We start from the raw sequence: 20,722 nt of genomic DNA on the forward strand, positions 1-20,722 counted from the left end.
TGCAGTTTGAAAACAAAAAAAATAATCGCAAAAAAAAAAAAAAAAAAATATATATATATATATATATATATATATATGTAATGCAGACCCATGGAAATGTAGTCCAGTCAATACACATACACACAGTAGGCTATGTGCCAACTAATTATTTTTATAAATTACTAACACTACAATTGTCCTTGACAAATTGTTATTCCCATTCAATTGTGATTCTCATTCAATTGATTTTCTCATTCAATGTTCTAGATTGCACACAAACAATTACCGAAATAAACTGACAAACTATTCAACCAGCATCTTTCCACACGTAGCAGATCAAAAACTACATTTCCCATAATGCCTAGCGTGGTTTAGCTTACTGATAGCTAGCTGAGGCAAAAATCAAACTTTGCTATAAAAGTTTACAATCATCGGCAGCGCAACGATGCGACACCAAACTGGATTTTACAGTCAAAGCTCCACAGAAGTCAACAGTTGCCATTATATACGTATTTATCGTAAAAAATTAAGCAACTGGGCAGGCGTTGTGGCCAAATCGTCAACCCAGTAGATGGCGCTAATGTCTCATGATAGGGGTAAACTGCCAACAAAAACAAGAAGAACTACTCCTTCCCTCCCTACTACTAGGAGCCATGTGGTCGCAGGCAGGCACTGCCACCCAGCGGCCGGAGGGATTCTCTTCAAATTGGTCCCGTGAAAAATCATAAAAACCGGACATTTTTATGAATTTACAAAATCCGCCCGGACGACGAGGATACTACGTGAAAGTAGGACTTGTCCGGGCAAAAGAGGACGTTTGGTCACCCTAGTTTTACGCTTGAGCGAACGGGCACATACAGTAGAACAAAAATGTGGCTCAGAATTGTTGTGCATTCAAAGACATACATGTTTGGTGTTTACATTCTAACACTGCCCACTTCAAACGTATTTTACTCTTAAAGGTCACATATTCATTCACTTCACTTCTCGCAGCCTGGGAACCAGCAAGGATGTAATTGTTTTGTTTCTGTTTTCTTTTATGCTTTGTGCTTGCAGTCAGGTTCCTCTGGAGTTTTCAAAAATTGCATTTGAATTGAACTTGGCACATGTGAATATACGCACACACACACAAGTGTGCCTTGGCCAGTGGCAACTATCTAGGCTCACTAGCTAACATTAAGCATGACATTTCACTTGCACTTCAAAGTAAAGCTGTGTCACCCGTGTCACCCTCAGCCACCCTGAAGAAACCCGCATGCGAGAAGGTTGGGAATTTACTTCATCATCCTTTTTCCGGTTTGAAAAGCAAGAAGCTTATTATAAAATGAAGTTTGAATCTATAAACTCAGGTTGTGATATTGAAACCCATTAAAAGTCAATCTGCATTATGGAAACAACACTTAGTGAGAGTTGTGTGTGTGCATGTGAGTACCAGAAAGAAAGATCGAGTGGAGAGGGAGATGCAGTGTGGAGAATCCATGTGTGTACAAGACAGAGCTTTAAGTAGAGAGGGGGGAGCAGAAAAGCACCAGAGATCGGGAGACTCAGAGCGTGGAGGAGAGAACAGCAGCAGCCACGTCTCTGCTTCTGCTGCCTCTTGGATCTCCCAGAGCTGAGTGCAGCTCTAGGGCTGCTGCTGCTGCTTGCTGTCGGCGGGTGGATTCTGCACCTCTGTACACAACCCACTTTGCCCAGTGGCTGTACGTAGAGTCTACAGATTACACTATGCCTGCACATCTGCTCCCTTTATTGCCACACAAGATTGAAGGTTTGATGCGTGCACTCTGGACTTGAAATACCAATGATCCCTTGCCAGCAAACCCGCTCACTAAGGTAGGCACACACTTTGCACCATTAATTAACTTTGCTTTAGAACAAGTACTTAGAAGTGACTCTTTAACTAGGAATATCGTCACACAAATCTATCTGCTTTAATCTTTGTTAACTCTTTGCTTACGACCATGTATTTACTGTGATTAATGTTGTGTTTTTATGCCTCAATCTGCCACAGCAACTACTCTATATGGCTTATTCCCAAAGATTAACAGGATGAGTTATCATGAGTCCAACTGCTATTTATTAAATAAACTTGTAAATTGGAAGGAGCGCTCTATTGTGATGACTACAATCCGCAGTTGATGAGGTGATGCCTATTAGAAGTTTTTCATGTGCGTTGCTTAGCCTTGACCTTTTGTATCATAACGTTGTGGTAGTAGAAAGAGAAGGCGGATTTTAAACATTTAATGATGTCCAGTGAAAAGTCACAATCAGCCTGTACACATTCCTTGAGTAGGTATTGGGTTGCAACAATGCCCTCCAGTCTCCATGTGACTGTGGTACTGCTTGTAATTGAGACACAAACGGGACATGTCATCATCTTTTGAAACACGAACTGTAGTCTAGCATGGCTTTGTACTACAAGCACATCTGTCATGTGCACGTGTGCCCAAACAGGGTCTTCCCGTTCCCTCCAAGGCTTAGTCACCTCCCAAAAAACACATGACTTCTCACACTGCCAAATATTCAGTGGGGTTAATGTGAAGTTTCCAGTCATTGAAAGCTATTCAGTCTCAGTACTGGTGCTTAAATCGAACAGATTGATTTACACTATCATTAGGCACATCACAAAAACACAAGTCTTCACATACCTCTGGTGGTCATATCAGTTTACCAAATGGCAAAGATAAAAGACCGACAAATAAATATGAAATTATATTGGCATATCCAATATTCCTCACAAGAGACAAAAGATAAGTCAGTCATGCTGCCAGTATTAAAAAACAAACAAACATGTGATACCAGCTTTTGTGTGCCAAATGTATTCTCAATTCCCAAAATGACAGACACAATAAAAGTTAGGCTTCAAAGAATATTTCACAGGAGAGAAAGTGGACATCAGAATTCCTTGGTTGGAGAGGAATAGGAATCGACAGTCTACAGATCACAAGTTAGTCGTTCTCAGTGAAATCCAAGAATCCTGAAGGGGGAAAAAAACGTGTTTCTAAGTTTGGAAATAGACTATTTGAAAAACAAACAAACAAACAAACAAAAAACCTAACACGTGTGGAGGAGTATTTTGGGATCTTCTTCACGAGTGAGAGAAGACCGGAGGGGAACATCGGCAAGCGAATATGTGCTGGAGCGTGCACGTTACAAAATAACCAACACCCGGTCCAACCCGTGCTGTGCTGGTCACGTAAATAGATCCGTATGTCTCTCGGTTGGCCTGTGAACACCTTGGAATACCCTTGAAAGAGCTGGATGAAGTGGTGATGTCTGGGCTTTCCTGCTTTGGGTATTGAGTGGAAGAAAATGGATGGATGGATGGATGGATGGATGGATGGATAGATGGATGGATGGATGGATGGATGGATGGATGGATGGATGGATGGATGGATGTGGATATGATTAATCTGATGATTTCAATTGCCGCGCTAAGCAATTTTCTGTCTGTGGAAAAATCATTATACTGATAATGGAGTGATAATTGGTTGTAGCCTGATTCATTTAAAAAGTCCACATATTGTAAGTGATCCTTTTTCATTTCAAATGCATGCGCTGCGTGCATTTGAAATGTGTGAACGTTTTATGCAACCCAATTGCGAAGTATTACTACTACTGTGCAACAGTACAAATGTGTTGGTGGCAGTTTCTCCTTCGTGTAAGAAAGGGTGTTTTTTAATGGCATGTCAGGCCAGAGTCGTAAACAATCAGATTAATATATCAGTTCAAGGCCTTTTAACTTCAAATAGACAAGGTCAGGTTTTGAGACCAATGGACATTTTATATTTTCTCGCTTCCCATTAAGGTTCTTTCTGTGTTTGTTACCATGTTTTAGATCAAGCATAAGGGATAGAAATCTTCACATGCATTTAAGCAATCCAACAACCCGCAACTCATGCCTGCTCAGCAGCATGGAGGAGCTGGAGCCCATCCCCTCTGATATGGGTGAGAGGCTGTGTGCTCTAGAAAACATATGTTTTGAATCACATGCGTGAAATTACAGTGTATCACAAAAGTGAGTACACCCCTCGCATTTCTGCAGATATTTAAGTAAATCTTTGCATGGGACAACACTGACAATGACACTTTGACACAATGAAAAGTAGTCTGTGTGCAGCTTATATAATACAGTTACCGTATTTTTCGTACTATAAGTTGCACCTGAGTGTAAGTCGCACCAGCTATAAAATGCCCAACGAAGAGGAAAAAAACATATAAGTCACACCGGAGTATAAGTCACATTTTTGGGGGAGATTTACTTGATAAAATCCAACACATAGAACAGATATGTCATCTTGAAAGGCAATTTAATATAAAAATACAATAAAGAACAAATGCTGAATAAGTGTACAGTATGATGTTACATGATGCATGAACAATGAAACACGAGTATACTGTCCTCACCAGGACACTACAGCTCGGTCCAGGCTATACAGCGAGCTAAACTCTCAAATGACGATGCTGGACTTCCGTATAATTTGCTGAATCAATTTCGTCCTCGATACCAAACAGGTTCGCATCAACGTAAATAAATGATAATTAGGTGCTTTTACAGCAATGACACGAATGGTTAGCATGCGTTCGCTAGCATTAGCACATCGTTCAAACAACCACACAACTGGCTCTAAGTGTCCGATCGTGGGTGGAAAACACACAACAACAACAGAAAAGATGATACACACAGGCGTAGCCTCTGTCGAGATATTTTACAAGCATAAACGTAGGTTCGCAGCAGTGCTTCTCTCTCGCTAACTTGCCCACTCGCTCAGAGCTGCATAGCTGTCCGTCTTCTTCTGGCGTGTGAACGCTCTTCTTCGCGTAAACAAGTGCGAGTGCACCCCCACTTGGGCGTAAAAGCGCCACAAACAAAAAGCATGCATTTGAATATAAAAAAGTCAATAATACAATTGAACACACATTGCCAAAAGCAGAACGCGAACGTAGCCATAGCTATTGAGTTATTCACATAACTATAGCATGAAGAACATGCTAACAAGTTTACAATACCATCAGTGTCACTCCAAAACACCAAAATAACATGTGAAATGATATCATAATGTGTAAATAATTTCACACATAAGTCGCTCCTGAGTATGTCACACCCCCAGCCAAACAATGACAAAAACTGTGACTTATAGTCCGAAAAATATGGTAATTCAGTTCCCCCTCAAAATAAGTCAAAATATTCAATCAAAATATGGCAACAAAAGTGAGTACACCCCTATGAAAAAACATACATCCCTAAATGTCCAAATTGAGTACTGCTTGTCATTTTCCCTCCAAAATGTTCTGTGACTCATTCCCAGAGTGCTGTCATCATTGCTGCAGCCTGTTTGTGCTCAGACCATACGCCGCATTCTACATCAAATTGGTGTGCATGGCTGTCACCCCAGGAGGAAGCCTCTTCTGAAGACGGTACACAAGAAAGCCCGTCTCATCAGACCATAGGACATGGTTCCAGTAATCCATGTGCTTTGTTGACATGTCATCAGCAAACTGTTTGGGGGCTTTCTTGTGTACCCTGTTGGTTCAAGTTTCTCTCATCTTTTAAATTAGAAAGGAGTTTGATTTGTCAGACTTTTCCTTTCTTTTTTTTCAGCTATTTGTGCATTCTAATCAAAATATAACGCAAAGGCAAAGTGAGATAAATGATTTACTGAATTTAGCTCCAATGAGAGTAACACTGTTAAGGAAAAATGATTGTTTGCGTTATGCACACTGTCATGGAAACTGTATCCGCTCAACCTTGACCGCTGTACAGTAAACCCATTCTATATTGGGAATAGTCTCATTTTCCCAAGATCACGTACACGGATGAACTGTTCACTCAACTGCTGCTAGTTGAATGTACATAAAACATATTTTAAATATTTTTTTTAGGAAAAACATTGAGAGGCATGGATGTCAGCTGCAAATGTGCTTGATGTGCACATGTGAAGTTTAATTTGTGCCCTGACAATGCTGACAACTAGAAACAGTCAATCACAAATCATCATTTCCCATTAAAATTGACGTCTTCCAACTTTCCTGCAGAAAAAACAAAAAAACAGCAATATTATGCGTATTTGAATGAATGAATGAGTAAACACAGAGCTCCATACTGTTGTTTTTATAACAACATACGGTAATAACACCAGCACCAACTCCAATCAGCTCCTACTGGCTCATCAGTACGGCACTAATTTTTGTTCTTTGCAGAGGATAAAGAAATTCAGAATGATTATATCGTCTTTCTTCATATTTTGCTGCACCATTAAGGGTTTTTGAACCATGGCATTGATGCTAATTAGTGTTAGCATTAAGATAGCAGAATCTGTGTGGCTGTTTTAAACATGTACATTTCAATCGAAAATTAACGTAAAATGGGTGTGCTAAACAAAACCCGTTTTCACTGTTTGCAGCGTGCTACCTAATTTGAAGTGAGTTGATATCACTGCCGCCTTATTTAAAATCTATGCACTTAAATATGCCATATTAAAAAAAAAAAAAAAAAAAATCAGTCAAGTGAGGATTAGTATCTCAAAAAGAGTATCTCAAAGCACTAGTTTTCTACTGCATCTTCTGACTACAATGGCTTGGTCAAAAACCACTTGAATCAACAACTCAATAACAAAGTATCCCTTTTCTCAGTGATAATAAACAACAAATGAAACCGAACAATTTGGGGTAAATGTCATGAACACATGAGGTTAATAGCATTTACCGTAGTTCCCCAGAGAACGCTGGTGCGGCTTGTTATATCTATTACACTTTCTCATTTCAGTGCTTCTCTCAATTTCATTCTTTTTAGCTGCCAGTGCTGCAATTTGTATCTCGGATCAAGTTACTGTAAGTCAAGATGGGATGCCTGGGATGCCATAAGCAAGTTTCACTCTGGCTAATCAGTTTTAGCTTACAGAGACCGCAGCAATCAATAGGTCCATAGGCTTTACCCTGTCAGGTTTCTTTCACATCCAACCAACAGACTTATCTCATAGGACACACACGAGTTTGAACATGGGAATTAGGTGATGATGTCTATGATTGTAGCATAATAATGGCACTGCTCTCACTGGCATGCAATTTATGTGCCCAGGGTAATGGTCTAGCGAGAAAATGGAGGTTAAAAATAAACCAGTTAACAAGTTAGCGCCTGTATTGTCGTATAGTAATTTTAAAATGTGCAAGCTATTTGGAGATTGTGCAAGCTTTCTATACCCATGGGTGTTTTTCTACTCAAACAATTTCATCCTTAACACAAAATGAAAACATTTGGAAAGATATGGGGCATAGACAAAATTATAATTATCATTATTACTATCTTGGTGGGATTGTTGCTGTTCAAGCAGTAACAAATATGAAGAATGTTTAGACCTTAGTCCTCTTGTCAGTATTGTTCCAGTTATGATTACACCTTACTTTTACTGAAGCAATGCCCTAAAAGGCAAAAAAAAAAAAAAAAAAGTACACACATTCAGGTGAATGCGGAACAATAAAATCAGCGGTCCGAATAATGCGGAAGTGATCTTAACAATACCATGCTGTGGAACAGTCACTATTCAGGGTTTATAAATGTCAGTGTGATTCTAGCAGTAAGCCATGCAGGCAGCTGCCATCACCTTGTAGCTGTGTAGGCCTTCCTACTGTCCTAATGTTGTACCACTGTTGCATGTGCTATTGAGTGCTCCATGAATTTAATCCATCCGCACTTGTTTTTGTAGCTCCAGACATCTGTACTATTTTTCTCATGTGTTGGAATAGAATAATTGTCATTATACAGAGTACAATTCGATTTAAATCTTCGCCATTAAGTGCACCACATAAAACAAAAGTACAACAGGACTAATATAAAAAGACAGGTTACAGGGTAAAAGTGGTGAGGTAGTAGTCATATAACAGTGCGTATATAACAATTTATAGTACTCAGACTAGGAGGCAGCTGGCTAACCTGATTGTGCAAATGACAGTTTGTGCATAGAAATTGATGTAACAGTGCAAATATTGTATACGCAAGGCAAGGCAAGGCAAATTTATTTATATAGCACAATTCAACACAAGGCAATTCAAAGTGCTTTACATCACGTGAAGATCATAAAAATCACATTAAAATCAATTGAACGTAAAAAAAAAAAAAAAAAGAATCAAAATAGAAAATTATATATATAAAATCGCATTTAATCACAAATAGAATAAAAAAATAAATAAGTAAAAAAATGAAACAAATACTACTACTACTGCTAATAACTGAAATCAGCAATGGAGATAAGAATAGAAAGCAAATAGAATGAAATATATAGACAGTTATGGATATGCAGTGCTAAACAAAAGCATTTTTAGCCCTGATTTAAAGGAGGTTTGAGCATACTTCAGACCTTCAGGTAACTTGTTCCAGAGGTGAGGAGCATAATAGCTAAATGCTGCCTCACCCTGCTTGGTTCTTGTTCTTGGAACATACAGGAGACAGGTCCCAGATGACCTTAGGGGTCTAGATGTTTCATAGGAATCTAACAAATCAAGCATGTATTTTGGTCCAAGGCCATTAAGTGTATATGCAGTACCCAGATTGAGACAGATGTCTTAGAACATATTACATAGTGAGAGGCATGTGATAATGTTGTGGCATTAGCAGTGCAATGACAGTGACATTTCAGTGAGTATGGTAACAGCGTTTGGGAAGAAACTGTTGTGTACAGATTTAAAGTTCATATAGTTTCCTCAGGCAAGAACGACAAGAAAATATGTGCGGTGAACGACCAGCGTCTTCTTTATTGCAGCCACTCAGCTCAACAACCGGTACAATCAACAACCACTTGTTAACATGCTCACATGAACTAGGCGCCCTCTACAGGGGATGAGGCAGTATGACACCTTTGTTTAAGCATCAATTATTCTGGGGTTTTTCAAACACCACAGCTCCTCCCCTGTAGCTTGAAATACTTTTTTTTTTTCTTTTTAGTATGACAATACTTTAACAATAACAAAACAATATCAACCTGTTGACACGAAACCGTAACTTTACAATCACACAGTGTTGACAAAATACAGCAACTCGCTTAATACTACAAGTCTAAACGATCCGGCGGACGGACATTTCTTTTAGGCCGAACAACACGTTCAGGACTCGCTGCTGGAGTAGGTGCTTTAGAGCTAGCGCTCTGGCTTTCTTCAGGCTCTACCTCAGTTTGATTATTTTCAGTAATCTCATCATCTTGATCAAACTGAATGTCCCATTGTTCATCAGTTCCACTCAAGGAATTCTTTGGTAGTCCATTCTTTGTTTTTGCATCCAACATTTGATTTACATGCCTTTTTACAGTTTTCCCATACACAGGAACTGAAACCAAATATGTCACTGGACCCAAAACCTCTGTAATTACACCATCAACCCACTTCTCTCCTCCCCTGTAGTTTCTCACCAGAACATTTTGACCCACAGAGAAAACCCGGAGTTTTTTCTTAACAGTAGCAGAGCCTAATGCTCTGTTTGGCTGATTGAATTGAGGCACATTTGGTTTAACCAGTGAAATTCTAGTACGAATCTGTCTCTTCAAGAATAGCTCGGCTGGCGTTTTCTTGGTCGTTGTATGTGGCATGTTTCGGTAACTAAACAAAAAATTGGCAATACAATGTTGTAAAGTCATGTTACCTTGAGCTTTTCCTTTTGCCAATGACCTTTTAAAGGTTTGAACCAACCGCTCAGCTAAACCATTTGAGGCTGGATGATAAGCTGGCGATTTAATATGTTTCACGGCATTCAGGGCAAGGAAAGCCTCAAATTCACTTGAAGTAAATTGTGGCCCATTGTCAGACACAATTTCTTTTGGTAAACCATAAGATGCAAACAGATCTCTCAAAACTTCAATCGTTCTGTTGGCTGTAATAGTTTGCATGTGGATTATTTCTGGCCAACGAGCGTAAGCGTCCATTACCACCAAAAACATCTGCTTATTGACCTCTGCAAAATCAATATGTATTCGCTCCCATGGACCTGATGCCCATTTCCATGTATGTACAGGTGCTGTGGCTGGCATGTTACGCTGTTGTTTACAAATGTCACATTGATTGGCTATCATTTCGATATCATCATCAAGAGTTGGCCACCAAAATAGGCTTCTAGATAAAGCTTTCATCTTAACTGTTCCCCAGTGGCTTTCATGCAACTCTGATAATAATCTGCTTTTCAGTTTTTCTGGGATAACTACTCTGAAACCCCAATGTATACAGTCATTTTCAACAGTTAAGTCAAACTTGCGTTTTACAAATGGCTGTAACAACTCATCAGGAATGTGTTTAGGCCATCCAGTCATCACATAATGCTTAACTTTTGCGAGGACTTGGTCCCTGTCTGTTTCCTGAGCAACATCTTTTGCTGTGATTGGTAGGCAGTCTAAATAAGTCACTCTGAAAATCGGATTTGACTCTGGAAAGCTCTTGTCTGCAATTGGCAATCGAGATAGAGCATCTGCATTTCCATGTTGTCCTGAAGGTTTGTACTGTATCTCATAAGTATAAGCGGCCAATATGAGAGCCCACCTCTGCATCCTAGCTGCGGCTAAAGGAGGTACTCCCGTTTTCGGACCTAAAATCTTCAGTAGGGGTTTGTGATCTGTTACCAAAGTAAACATACGACCAAAAAGATACTCATGAAATTTGATCACTCCAAAAATCAAGCCTAATGCTTCCTTTTCAATTTGTGAGTAGTTTTTCTCTGCTTTGGTTAACATACGAGAAGCAAAAATGATTGGTTTTTCACTACCATCTGTCATTTTGTGTGAAATCACTGCACCTATCCCTACAGGGGATGCATCACAGGCAAGTATGAGTGGCAGGTCTGGGTTATAATGCACAAGCACTTTGCTTGAGAGCAACTGCTTTTTAGCAGTTTCAAATGCTTTTTGACAGGATTCTGACCACACCCATTTGACATCTTTCTGTAGTAATCCTGTCATTGGTGAGATTATGGTTGATAAATTAGGAATAAACTTGCCATAATAACTCAACAATGACAAGAATGACTTTAGTTCAGTTGTATTAGTGGGCATGGCTACGTTCGCTATCGCCTCACATTTCTCTTGGATTGGGTGTATACCCTCCGCATCAATCACATGTCCTAAATAAGACACACTGTGCTGAAAGAAAGCACATTTCTCCCTTTTTACCTTTAGGTTGTGGTTTTTTAACCTTTTTAAAACCTCCTCCAAATGTATCAAATGTGTGTCATTGTCCTTTCCAGTAATCAGAATATCATCTAAATAACAAATGACACCATCCATGCCTTGTAGCACTTGATCCATTAATTTTTGAAATATGGCAGGAGCACTAGCAACACCATATGGAAGTCTGTTCACTTGATATAGTCCCTTATGAGTGTTTATGGTTAAATACTGTTTGGAACTATCTTCCAGCTCCACCTGCTGGTACGCTTGTGATAGGTCAAGTTTAGTAAATCGCTCACCTCCTGCAAGTTTTGTGAATAAATCCCTTGGTTTGGGAATGGGATATTGGTCTACTTCAAGCCATGGGTTGATAGACACTTTATAATCCCCACAAATCCTGACTGTCTGATCCATTTTTGGAATATTTACAGTAGGTGCTGCCCATTCACTATAACTGACAGGTGTAATAACTCCATCAGCTTCCATTTTTCCCAGTTGCACTTCTACCGCTTCTCTGAGAGCATAAGGCACTGGGCGTGATTTACAAAACTTTGGAATCGCACCTGGCAACACGTGTAATTTTGCTTTGATTCCTTTCACTTTACCCAAGCTGGGCTCAAACACTTCTGGGTATTTATCACAAAGTTCTTCAAAACTCTGGGGTGCCACCCGGTTTACACATGACCAGTCCAATTTTAACATTTTTATCCAGTCTCTTCCCAATAACGCTGGACCATTACCTTCGACCACGAGTAAGGGAAGTACGCATGTGATCTTATTGCATTTAACTGTCACAGAAATACTCCCTTTTAGACTCAGCGATTGCTTACTGTATGTTCTCAGAATACAGTTTGATGGCATTAATTTCTGCTTTCTGAACCTGCGTTTATACAGACTTTCTGAAATCACCGAAACAGCTGCCCCTGTATCTACCTCCATTTTTAACCTTTTATCATTCACCCTTAGGTACACATAATAAGGTTTTACAGTGTCACTTTCAGAGTCAATGTCCTCACCATCAGCTTTTACTGAGAAAAGTTCTACATCGCTGATGTTACCTGCCCGGTACTCCTCAACAAATCCTGATTTGGGCTCGGCCGTCTCCTTCAGGGCTTGAGGCTGCGAGTCAGCTGGTTTGATGGGACGCTCCTTCTCTGAAGTCTTGACTTGGGCTGGCTGCTCCTCCGGTGGTCTGGTCTGCTTGGTCCAGGACTTGTCCACTTCATCGTGTTCCTTGCTGTTCCTCAGCTGCATCCTGGCATCCATGTGTTTTGTCCACTTTGTTGGCTTGTCCTTTTTTTCTTGATTTTGGGACCTGCATGCTTTAGCGATGTGCCCTTTCTTCTTACACAGCCTGCAGTCAACATCTTTAAACCTGCACTCAGATGGCAAGTGTCCTTGTCCTGCACATCGGTAGCACGGTTTTCCGCGCTCATCTTTCTTCACAGGGCTCGTCCTGGAGATAGCATTTGCTTTGTATGATTTCTGGGACCACTGCTGGGCATTTTGTTTCGCTACCTCATAAGCCAGTCCCATATCATATGCTGCTGCAAGGCTTAAGTCTTTAGTGTGAGATGAATTCAGCAAACGGTCACGTAGCTCCGCACTCTTCACTCCACACACAAATCTATCTCGGAGAGCGTCATCCAGAAATGTCCCAAATTTACATGTGGCAGCCAACTTTCTTAGCTTTGCCATGTACTCACTTATGGATTCATCTTCTCGCTGGTTTCTTGTATTAAACTTGTATCTTTCTGCGATAAAGTTTGTCTTCGGCACAAAATGCGTTCGCATGAGCTCAATTAGCTCTTGTAATTTCTTTTCTGCTGGCTTCGACGGTGCGCACAAGTCCATTAGCAGCGTGTGGTTCTTTTTTCCCACCACGGTCAAAAACACTGCTCGTGCTCGGCCATCGTCTATTTTCAAGTCATTTGCCACGAAGAACTGCTCTAGCCTTTCCAAATAGGCCTCAAAGCATTCTTCACTTTCATCAAAGGCAAGGTCTTCACCTTTACCGAACGCCGTCGCCATCTTGACACGCACTTTCTTTTTTCTCGTCTCAACGGAATTTACTTCAACAGAAACTCTTCTTACCAAGAGGAATTCCCATCCTCGTCGCCAGTTTTCTGTTGTGTACAGATTTAAAGTTCATATAGTTTCCTCAGGCAAGAACGACAAGAAAATATGTGCGGTGAACGACCAGCGTCTTCTTTATTGCAGCCACTCAGCTCAACAACCGGTACAATCAACAACCACTTGTTAACATGCTCACATGAACTAGGCGCCCTCTACAGGGGATGAGGCAGTATGACACCTTTGTTTAAGCATCAATTATTCTGGGGTTTTTCAAACACCACAGAAACTGTTTCTCAGTTTGTTTGTTTTGGCTGGTATGGCCCTAGTGCCTGAAAGTAGGAAATTGGTTGAAGATGTGGAAGCTGGGGTGTGTATAGTCTTTTATGACGCTCCTTGCCCTTCCTAGGCATTGAGAGTTGTAGATGGTGGACAAAGAAGGGGGCAGCCGATAAATCTTTGTGCTGTTTTGATCACTCTTTGCAGTTTTCTCCTGTCTGCTTCTGACCAACTTGAGTGCCACACTGACACAGCATAGTTCAGCAGGGTTCAACAGCTGACCCGTAGAAGGTCACCAGCAGGTTGGTGTCAACTTGCTCCTTCCTGACCACTCTCAGGAAGTGTTCTTTGCTGAGCTTTCTTAACCAGTGTCTGCCGTCGAAAGTCCAGGATGAGTTCCTTAGTCTTGGAGATATTCAGTGCCAGGTTGTTGGAGGCGCACTCGTTGCCTGCATTTGGGAATGATAGACTTCAAATGAATTCACTGGGACGACTGGTTGTGAATGCTCATGTTTCAGTGTGATTGACAGCGCTAGACGTCCAATCCGATTTGACTGTGAGACTGCTCATTGCAAGCCTCTCCCAGTCAAAGTGAATTGGACATCTAGCAGCGTCAATGGCAGCCAATGACGTAAATGTTTTATATCGCCATAATTTTGTGACAAAACTTGATAACCACATTAATGTTGAAATGTTTTAAGTGGACGTTTACTGTGATATAACTGCTATTGAGATTTGAATGTGACCTCGCTTCACCAAACTTTTACCCCTTAAGTTTTTGACCAAAACTAGACCCCTAACTAATATTCAGGAGCATAAATTCCAAACATAGTCATAAATAATAACAAGCACTAGGGTGCAGAAACAATTCGATGCCCATATTTGATGAGATGCGTCCCAGGTATAGGATAACTCCCCTGCCAGTTCAACTTGCTTGATTTTTTTGGGGCACTGATAACTCAATGTTGTTTGACGTTACTATTAGATTTGTTTTGTTTTGTTCTGCTCAATATATTTTTCTGTGCTCAAAATCTATCATTGCTTGCTCAAAATCTTTAATTGCTCGGTCAATATATTTTTCTGTGCTCGAAATCTATTTTTCTGTACTCAAAATCTAACGGCATAAAGATCTGCTGCCAGCTTTTCTCCAGAAAGACCAAACCTATCTCCCGGTCTGTGTTTCTTGCCAATATTGGGTGAGATAAACCTAACACAAAGTCACACGAAAGTCAAAACGGATATACAGTAAGCTACAAGTCGAGAACGTGGTGAATAGGTTTCTGTGTTTCAAGCTTTGCTCGCTCGTCTGATAAAGACTTAATGCGCTGCGCACACGAGGCACTACTGGCATTGTGTCATATGCAATTGCATAAATAATCATGCATTAAAAATATTAACAGTGTCAGTGTCATTTTATTAATCAGACACCACTTATTGAAAGGTGTTATTTTTATTAAACTCTAGTCAATCATATTTGATAGCTGCTGCATGGAGAAAGCGCTCATGAGAACATTTTGGACTCAAAGTGAAGGCTCTTTATACAGGGTGACTTGCATCTTTCTTCGCCAGCGTGGCAAGAATGGCAAATATTTTCCTCGCCACATGCCATTTAAATTCGTCGTTGCCGATGTGGCGAGCAGGGAGCGCGAACCCTGCATAGTGTGCAAGGTGCGTGACGTCATGGAAGCCTTCCTTAAAACTATGAGTCACATATTTTTGTGCAATAAAAAGGGTTAGGGCCAGGGTGAAAGTGGCGAGAATTTAATGCCGGTAGTCCATGACATAAAGGTTGCCGCGCAAGCAGAATTTTCTTTTTATTGATATTTTTTTGGGTAGGGGTGAGTGTAAAACTACCGAAATGTCTCTGGAAACTGCTTTTGGCACAGTTATACCTATAACATAAAATAAAACACAACAGCTTACAACAACTTACACATGACTTTGCAGCACAGGTATGTCACATAGCCCCACCCATCCGCCTCAATAAGGTGCTAAATGAAGAAAAAAGGAGTTGAGAATGCACACAAACATGACAACTTTAGGCTACTGCATTACATTTACTGTAACATGAGTGCAACAAGGCATAAGTGAGAAACTTTTTATTCAAGTTTTTTTTGCAATGATATGCAAAAAAAACAACAACAACAACAACAACAACAAAAAAACATAACTCCAGCCTCTATCTCCTATTATTATTTTCCATCATTCCCTCACATCTAGATGCAAAACCTCAATTTTAATTACTTTAGAACACAACCTAAGAACATAGGATGTACACTAAAATTTAAGATAAACATTGACTTTTGAAATTAGAAACAAATAAGTAGTCTCACATAAATTATGCACTAAAAATAATTTAAAAATATTCACATTAACATAGAAGAACCTCTGCATCAAAGCAAATGAATAAATAAATAAAAAATACAAGCACACATTCTTTTTTTTTTTTTTTTTGCATGGGGTAGAATGGATGTGGAAAATGAGAACCATTTGCTTCTTGTCATACTTGTGTTTTTGTGTTGTGCTGTTTTTGGACATGACAAATGAGGAACCAATCAGAGGTAACTATTCATGCTGGTCACGTGTCAGTCTCTCAGCCAATGGAGTTCTGCAAGCAACACGTCACTTTTGCTGATTAATATTGATGAGCTAGAGCAATTGTTGCTAGGCGGGTCAACCTCCCGTTTGTCCCTAATAGTAAATGTGTGGAAGTACTGTACGAACGAGATGTTTACTGAGCTAAACCTACCAATTCTGTCCGAAAGTGATGTCCCTGGTGCCAAATTAACTGGTAAAGATGTGGAAGGATATACAAATGTTCAGTTAAAGAGATGGCCAGAGTGTCAAGGGCTGAAAAAGACGGTAAAAAGAGCCGACCTGATCCAGAGTTAGCTTTAGCTACACCTTTTTCTTGTGTGCATTGCCTTATGCCACTGACAATGACATTCTCCTGTTTCAACAATCTATCCTTTACCACCATATGCCCTGTCTTACGTCTCTGACCGTTCTTGGGGCAATTTACATAGCTATTTTTGTGTAGTGATCGCAAATGCTACTCAGTGACAGCCAAGGAACACTTTTAATTCTTTCATTGATAAAAAATCTTATCTCTATAATTTATTTACATTTCTCCCTTACTTTAAGTTATTTTTTACAACAGAAAAGGTAACAGTGGCAGTCAAATACTATTTTAATTTTTTTCAGACAGAAGCAGCACGGCAAAACCGTGTAAAAATATCAAAATGGCTTACCTCTTACCTCTTCGTCCTCTGTGCGACCATGAACCCCATTAAAATGTTTACTGCACATGAAATGTGAATGGCCTCACCATGCTGGCGTTAAACTGGCCTTTTGGACGTCCACACAAGTTGATCCATTCTTCACATTTTTTCCTCAGAGTTTTTGGTTTCGGGAATTGTATGAAGATAAACATCACTCATATGTCGTAATGTCTAGAGTCGTTTCTACAATTTCCATAGCAGCAGTGTTTGATCGGCATGTTCTTTTTTGAAAAATTACTGGAGAAAACAAGCAGAAATAGCTTGGATTGTATGCGAGGGCTTATCTATAATGACCCACTTCTGCGTTACGATGGCGACGTCACGGTCTAAAAATAGCATTCATGAGGTACGCTATTGAACGGACAACTGAATCCAGTGTGATTTGCTGTGCGCAGTTGACAGTTGCCGTCATATTTTTTGGGACTGAAGCACCTTACCGGATCTTTTACCGGTACTATGTACTGGTCTATTCCGGCCCACAATTCCATATATTACGTGCTTGTTTTTATGCACATACAACTACAGTATATTTACTGCATTTAAGTATGTGCTGCTTTGACCTAACCCCTTCTTGACCCCATCTGTTATTAAACCATATGTTCATATTGTTGAGTGAAGGCAGTAACTTTACTAGAGCATAAGCAAATGCCACAGGCTTCTTTCCTTTAATGGAAATATTATTTCAATGATAATATTTGAGATCAACAAAGCCAATACTTTATGTTATTATGAACAGAAGTGAAATAAGGTCAACTCGAACATTTCATTTTGGTTGTGACACCGTTAAATCAATCCTTTTTGTAAACTGCGCCTGCTTTGCATAGAACAATGATGTCGCTTCAGATCTAGACAAGACATCCCAGTCTGGCTTGATGAAAAGCTTAGTGAGTCAAACTCATTTAGGAGGACTGATGCTGGGAATTTGGCATCATTTTAAAGTGTGTTTTTCCATTTACGCTAGCTGTAATTAGAATGTCTAAACTCATTTAACAGAGACCTACTTACCATCAAACAATCCACAATTACTGATGTTAACTGACATCTCCTGATAATTTTCTAAAAAGAAATACGTTAAGTATCTTTTGGTCCCAAGGGCCCATAATAAGCATGTGTGAGCAAAAAGAAAATCCAATTTAGTTGTTGTAATTACATTTTAAAAGTTAACTAATTTGAACTCTTTTTATGAAATAAACAAAAACACTGGTTGGAAATCTTCTGTGAAAGCTGTGGTTTTCTTATTACAATCTATCACCAGGGCTAAATTCCACCTGATGTGGAACAGCTGCGGCACAGCAGCAGCGATATCAAATACGGAATCATTACAACGAATGTGGGCAAATTTTTTTTCAAATGGGTAGCTTAAAGGGGACTCTAAAAATCTCAGAGTGGCACACAAAACTAAAAAACATAATTTCAATATACTGTATTTTGATACCGTTGTAGTAAACCAGCCAGTAGGAAACTGTCAGCAAGATACTTTAGTTTATTGTGTTATATATTTTTTTGCTATTAAATGATCCAATTTGCACAGACAGTTAAGATTAACAAATATACTGTATGAGGAATAGGGTGTACATTTTTTATAAATAAAACAACAATCAGAAAAAAAGCATGTACCATTTTGTACACATAAAAGGACATATAGAAACAATAATAGGTAATCGTCTGATTCCGATTATCTTTATGTGTAACAAACAGTGTTATTCAAGTTACTTTGAAAAGTAAAGAGTTATAGTTACTTCTCTGAAAAAAAAATATATATAATAGTAAAATAATAATAATATATATCATAAAAATAAATCTTAGAATTTATAAAAATGTTTGTATTTCCACACTGAAAAGCCTCCACTTTCAGTGTCATGAGCTCTTGCCATTGCAGCATGTGTTAGTATTTATTCAACCGAAGTTTAGTGTGTGTGTGTAAACTGTGTGTGTGTGTCTGTGTTTAGTACAGCCATCCTTGTAAAACTCACCATACTCAGAAAGACTGTCTCTGATTGGCTTACCCTGACATCTTGCCCTATGTGAGCCAATTTGCCGTGTTGAAAATCAGTGGTGCCAACTTGGCGACTCTCACTAAATTTGGCAACTTTCCAAAGCCTCTTTGAAACTGTTTTTTTTTTTTTTTTTTTTTTTGTCAAAAGCGACTAGCGACAAGTTACTGTAATGTTTTTTCTATTGTTCTGTATTGTATTTCTGGTTCACTTTTAGGACAGCCAATACTGGAGCTACTTTCCTTCCTGGGGAGTTGGCAACACTGGTTCAAATTAGCGTTATGGTGAGTGGAGCCATGTGGACTCTGAGGCTAGTATGAGAGAACAAAGCTGTCAGTAGAGAACACCACAGAGAGCAGTAGAGAAGTCTGTAAACAGACAGACTCATGTGCCACGTCACTGCAGGGGGGGAACTTTTCACTTGGATCATGTAACATAAAAAACAACTTGGGCAACACTCATACAAAACTACAGGGGTGTTGTAGACTGAGAAAAAGTAACGTGTTACTTCAGAAGTTACAGCAAAAAGTTGTTTCGCTAAGTAATGGAAAAAATGTAAAGGGGTTAGTTCCAACACTGGTAACAAACACTCATATCTTTGCTTAAAGTAATATAAAATTAATTAATTTATTAATTATTCCTAACAGGGATCAATTATAGTCAGGGGTGCACATAAGTTTTTTGCCCAGGTTCTCAGAGGAGGACCTGGAGATGTGACTTGGTCCTCATTGAGCTTGAGAGCCGACCCCCCTGATGCAATAAATTTATGACAAGCTTTACTTAGAGCCAATTAAAAGTGGCAGTCAATGTTATACTGTAGTTTTCAAAATAAAAGCAGTCCAGTGTGACTGTGGTTTGAATTCAGAGTTTTAGAGGTCATCTCACAAACTGTGTCTCCTGGACCCAAACAGAATAATTTTACTATATTCAGTCCACATGTTTCCTAATTTATCTTTAGGCCAGTTGATGTGTTCTTTGGACAATTGTAGCCTCTTCTGCATGGGCCTTTTTTAACAGAGGGATTTTGCGGGGAATTCTTGTAAATAAATTAGCTTCACAAAGACGTCTTCTCACTATCACACTACTTACTGTACTTGAAATTGTTGTTTCAACAAGACCATGACCCCAAACACACTACTTAACAAGCAAAGTCTTTGTTCCAAACCAACTAAATAATGTCATGGAGTGTCCAGCCCAATCCATGCACCTTAAGGGTGCGTACCTCATGAATGCTGGTTCTTGTTGTTGTTGTTGTTTTTTTTTGTTTCAGAATCTACTGCACCTACTTATTTGCTATGTAGCAATAAAAATATACAGTATACTAGTATACTGAAAACCTGGATAAATCCGGTTAGTCACAATGGCTGCTATTATTTCGAACAACACTGTATGTGGTTACAAAGTAAAATATCTGGTTAACTTTCAGTATAAAATGGAATCAATATGATGAACCTTTCCTCGTGGGATAATGGAAGGGGCCAGGCATCAACTCAACAGTCAAACGTTTAAAAGTCCTTTGTGTTTAAAAGTCATGAGGCAGAAAAAGCCCACTATCACAAATCACCATCTCCTCCATTTGAAGGCATGCAAAGATGCTGTGTAAATGATGGAGGGATTCTTACAAAATATAAAGTGTCCTGAAGTGCAATACTATGGTAGCAACTGTCATGCAACTGATGCAGTTGTTACATAATATAAAGGGACAATTATATGAAATGCTGATCAACGCCATGTAAAGTGACAGTAATATGGATATGATCAACAGCCTCTATGTAATCTACATATGCAGACAGTGAGACCACAATAATGAGTATCATAGAAATGTCAGAACAGAAGAGTGCAACATAAAGTGGAAGATTGGTACGTCAGGAATTATGGATACATTGTTTAAAAATGTTAATGGTCAGAAGGACAATGCTGCTGGAGTATCTGATAGTTTTTGAATGCATATAGCTCTACAGCACTTAACTCAGGGAAG

At 39.4% G+C, this 20,722-nt stretch overlaps 1 protein-coding gene across 4 annotated transcripts in view; it reads left to right on the forward strand.

Moving 5' to 3' along the window:
* The first annotated feature begins 1,528 nt into the window (after window positions 1-1,528).
* The window catches only part of opn7b (opsin 7, group member b), a 66,962-nt gene continuing 47,768 nt past the window's right edge, over window positions 1,529-20,722 (forward strand). For 2 of the 4 annotated variants that reach the window (XM_057830066.1, XM_057830068.1), the window contains exon 1: window positions 1,529-1,812. The gene's annotated coding sequence lies outside the window, so the exon portion shown is untranslated. Of the gene's footprint in view, window positions 1,813-3,426; window positions 3,928-20,722 lie in introns of those variants that run through there. The other 2 variants (XM_057830067.1, XM_057830069.1) reach the window with 1 other exon arrangement.

Source organism: Corythoichthys intestinalis, chromosome 2 (genome assembly GCF_030265065.1).
Source record: "Corythoichthys intestinalis isolate RoL2023-P3 chromosome 2, ASM3026506v1, whole genome shotgun sequence".
NCBI lineage: Eukaryota > Metazoa > Chordata > Actinopteri > Syngnathiformes > Syngnathidae > Corythoichthys > Corythoichthys intestinalis.